The 4,861-nt window shown below is 31.1% G+C and overlaps 1 long non-coding RNA gene across 2 annotated transcripts; it reads left to right on the top strand.

Annotated features, from left to right (window-relative positions):
- Positions 1-1,513: 1,513 nt before the first annotated feature.
- Positions 1,514-4,082, top strand: LOC122194512 (uncharacterized). 2 transcript variants are annotated; one of them, XR_006183335.2, is made up of 4 exons: positions 1,514-1,935; positions 2,788-2,882; positions 3,016-3,182; positions 3,315-4,082. It is a non-coding gene; the product is annotated as an uncharacterized LOC122194512 (long non-coding RNA). The 2 variants fall into 2 exon arrangements; XR_006183334.2 differs by lacking the exon at positions 3,315-4,082 and having other exon boundaries at positions 1,517-1,935; positions 3,016-3,241.
- Positions 4,083-4,861: the final 779 nt, after the last annotated feature.

Raw genomic sequence — 4,861 nt, 5'->3', positions numbered from 1 at the left:
GAGATGACTAATTTTTTCCTAACTTTATGCAGTTGCTAAGCTCAGATGACATGTGGGTTTAGGTTTTGAAGTGGAAAACAAAGAAAACATGGAGGGACGATAGTATATTCTAGCAGACTGTATTTATACAGAATGCCATTGACATTGTATTCTTACATAAATTATTTGTTATTCATTAAGAATGTATTTTTTTATTTTATTTTATTAGAATGGATTAACAACAATATTCTCTCAGAATGTATTTGTATTTTACCTTGATTTAAATATATCATTCTAAGAATGTAGTATAAAAAATTGAACTTGTATCCAAATTTTTGTTATTCTTTAAGAAAAACTCATTAAATCAATATATATATATATATATATATATATATATATATATATATATATATATATATATATATTCTGTCAGAATGTGTATTCTTTTTTGGTTCAAACATATTTGTTATTTTTCAATATATTTATAAACATATTCTGTCAGAATATTCGAGAATTATCATCCTTACAATCAGATTTTTAAAATTAATAGAATCTATTATCCCTTAAAATATGCAATTTTACTTTTTTAAATTTATATTAATTGACTAAAATACCCTTAAAATGAAATTAGATGATATTTTCTAATTATCTTTAATTTAATAATATGTATTATTCATTTTTTCTAAAATTAAATAAAGTGATTGGCTCACAATCATTTCTACAACCACATCATAATTAGTTAGAATAGAATAACATATATATATATATATATATATATATATATATATATATATATATATATATATATATATATATATATATATATATATATATATATGCGCGCGCACGTGTGTTAAGTGCTCTAGGTATTTTTTGTTGTTTCATTAATGTTACATTCATTGCCGATTGCACTATGTGTAAATAATCAAACGAAACTGATGGCAAACATATTTTTTTTTCATTAAATTAACATGTCAATGAAATCATTAAACATAAACACTTGCTTTGAAAACTTGTCTATGTAGTAGCTGCATTTACTTTCCTTTATCATTTAGGTTGAAAATAATCCAAAACGCAAGAAAAATATTACTATACAATTGATTTTTTTTACTAACATAAATTTCAAATTTGAAAACTTGGACTTTTGTTGTAGATTCGCTACAATCTGATAAGCGTAAATATGGACTCAGGATGATTTTCGAAAGGGTTAGGGTTTGCTTTTGCTACTTTGTTTTTGTGATTTTGTGATTATATAAAAGATCCGTATTGGATTCTCAAAAAAAAAAAAAAATTGCATTAGAACATCATAGTTTCAAAACTCAATCCAATTTGTGTTTATTTTAATTTTATGTCAATATTAGTATTTGGATAGACTTTTTGAAATATAGTAAGAATCTCTACCTTAATAAAAGAATCCTTGGATTGCCATGTGTTTTTTCCTTCTTTCGTTGTTTATAGAAGTTAAATTACTTTTATACCCTCAGGAGTTATTCTTTGTATATTATCTATTCCAAACTTAAAATACCATTTTCGTATCTTAAAGATTCTCATTGATTTTTGCAATCGTAACTGATCATCAACATTAATCTACAAATAATCAACAATTGATATGGAGTAATCTTCTCCGATTGATTAATTGATATAAGTCCATTATGTTCTCTCAGTTTCCTTTCCTTATGTCTTCTCTTTCTCTCTTTCTCTCATCAAGCCCTAATGTTTGCACTGAATTTCAATTCCCAAACCTTTGGTCTTTTTCTCGCCAATCCCGAATGAATGCTAATCTGCATCCGCCACGATCACCACCACCATAGGAATGAATGCTAATTTCTAAACATTCGGTCTTCCTCTCACCAATCTCTATCCCTCTCCTTGTCTCTCTGTCTCTCTCAAGAGTTGATGATTTGATCTGATGAATACGATATCCTCAATATCTTCCCGAAAGTTGATCATTCTAAGGTATTCTTTATGTGATTTTATTCAATTTTGTTTTAACTAATTTAAGTTTGAGTATTAATCACTTATTGGATTCTGTTCAATTTTAATTTGACCTAATTTCACTTTATTTTGGTGGTCTTATGAATATGATTTTTGGTTCGTGCGTTCTTCTCTGTTGGCGATAGATATATCTGTAATTTATATACCAAATGCTTTTGTTTAACAATGTGCAGGGGTTGCTTGTAATACACAAAATTCATCCATGTTTTCCATCTGTCAAAGTAGAATTCACAGGATTTATTTGTTTAACTTGAATTAGAGACATTGCTCACATCATCTATTTCTTTTATCAGATTGGAGTTGGATACTAGAGTACATGTTTTCGCATGTTTCAATCTTCGTATTGTTATTGTTAAATTTAAAGATTAGGTAACGTTAATTATGTTGGTTTACTAAGAAAACGGATTTTCTTATAAAGTTTTACAACTTTTGTTATTGTAGTATGCATTGAATTTGGAGGAGTGTGATATTGCAAAGCAATTGAGAACAAACTCAATGAGGCTTGATAATCTTATCTATTAACTTATCCATTTCATTCCATTCCATTCTTTTGTCATTCTATTTCATTCCATTCAACCAAACAAACCTTAATGATTCGTGTGACTATATCAAATATTTATATCAAAAGCATCCATTCATAACGACAAATTTGAACTAAAATTTGGACCTAAATCAATACTATCAATTTATTTCTAATGATGATCACAATTAAATATGCAAAACTTTTGAACTTTTGAAAAAAAAACCTTTGCAATTTTTCATGAGCATATGAATGACATAGTTGACTTACTATTCTAATATTTTCTATATAAGGTTGAAGCTGAAGTGATTAAGCAACAGGAAACAAAAAAGGGATTATCTATAGAAAGTGAAGCTCAAGATAAGGGATTAAGCTTGCTGCGTATGCGGTTATTTTCTCATAATATCATCTTTTTTTTTTAAATCTTTATTGGCGTTTATCTAAAACAAAATTTTGAAGTTTTTGTACTTTTTGTTGTTACTTATTATTTATTTTCATTTTTTATATATCTTATCCTACAGAGAGGACCTGCAAAAAGCAATTGAGAATGAAAACTATTCATGGGCAGCTGAATTACATGACCAAAGTTCAAAAGATTAAGCTCATTCATTGGCTGCATCGCCAAGCTTTCCAAAATGCTCAATTTGTAAATTTCTTTTAGTCCATAAAGTCAGGCACAATAAGTTTGGTATATCAAATATCTCTCATTTCTACTCAATTGCAGCATTGACACATGTTTTGCATTTAGATCACATTGTTCTAACTTGGTAGATTTTTTAAAAGCTTTTGATGTTCTGAAAAATTAGTGTGGTGGTGATAGGACACAAAGTTGTGGTTTGTGGAATGGATCGTGTATGCTGTGAAACAAGGTCGTGGACGGAAAATGCAAATATTAACCAGTTGACTCGTGTTCCTGGTCAACCATATTATTAGGTAGCGAAATCAAACGCCCCATTTTATATATTTTGTATAATTAAGTACAAGATAACAAAGTTTGGAAGTTTGGCATTAAAAAAAGTTAAAGAATTGAATTCATATAATAATGCAAATATGTTGTATTTCGCTTAACAGATGAAATAAAATAGACAAAACTTCAAAAATGGTCCCTTTGGTTTCCAAAAATATCAAGTTTAGTCTCCAAGTTTAAAAAACCTCACAGATGGTCCCTGTGGTTTCAAAACTTTTAACAAATGGTTATTTTGCCTAACTCCGTCAGCTTTCTACCGTTAAGTGAGGGGCATTTTCGTCATTTCAATATACAGGGACCATTTATGAGGTTTTCTCTATTTAAAAAAAAAGAAAAAAATATAATTATTTAAATAAAGGGACCCTCTCTCTCCCTCTCTCTCTCTCTCTCTCTCTCTCTCTCTCTCCATATGCATTGTGCACTGATCCTCCTTAGCCTCATTCTCTCTTCTCTCTTCTTCATCGTCTTCATGGCTCTCCCATATCATCTTTCTCTCTCTGATAATCACTAGCAATATCATCCTCCACAAGTGCTCAAATTCCTTCACCCTTTCACAGATTATTAAACCATACCCCTTTCCCCCCTCCCCAATCGGTGGATTTAAGATCTACAGAAAAAGAATTTGAAGAAGCAAAAATGGAACGAGATTACCTACAGCAAGATTACACCTTCTTTAATGGCTTTATGTAAAATGGGTTCGCTGGAGGTAGCAAATCTAGTGATTTTTTGAATGAAGAAATTACCGCAGTATCAAAATCCGATGCCATCGATGTGTCGTTTGAATCGAAAAGGGACTTCAAATCTGAGGAGTGGTTCTCTGGTATTGCTAGACATAGTGGTTTGCCGGAGAATTCAGTTTGTCGGTCTTGTTTTGGGAATTCTGTTACAGATTCACCGAAGGATGTAAACGAATTGGGATTGACATGAAATGAGAAGCTACGGATGTGATTCGCGGCGGATTTTGGTCGGAGTAGGCTTGTATCATCCAAACCTTCCATCAATTCCCACGCATTGATCGTTTCCGGCTCGCCGGGAGGCGTTCTGATGGGTGTTTTGGGGATGATTTTGGGGATTTTTTCTTCGATCATCTTCGACCATGTCTTGGCGTCAATCACGCCGACTGCAAATTCGTTACTTTCCTTATCATGTATCTCATTTTGTCGGAGAAATGGGTCAGAAAAAATGTGTAAATTGTTCTTTAAAGGTAGCTCAACCACTTCATCTTCTTTATTGTTTCCAAGCTTTACAATCGGTGGGGAAATCACGATCAATTGCCCCGGCGAGCTTTCTGCAACCATCAGAACTTACTTGAACTTTTGAGATATCTGCCACTATTGAAGCACTTCAACTAGGCTTTTGTTTCTCCAGCTAGGTTCCAACGATCTCCAAATTAGAAAGGT

This window comes from Lactuca sativa, chromosome 5, assembly GCF_002870075.4.
Source record: "Lactuca sativa cultivar Salinas chromosome 5, Lsat_Salinas_v11, whole genome shotgun sequence".
NCBI classification, from domain to species: Eukaryota; Viridiplantae; Streptophyta; class Magnoliopsida; order Asterales; family Asteraceae; genus Lactuca; species Lactuca sativa.
The sequence above is the reverse complement of the archived record's forward strand: the minus strand, read 5'-3'. Positions and strand labels throughout refer to the sequence as shown.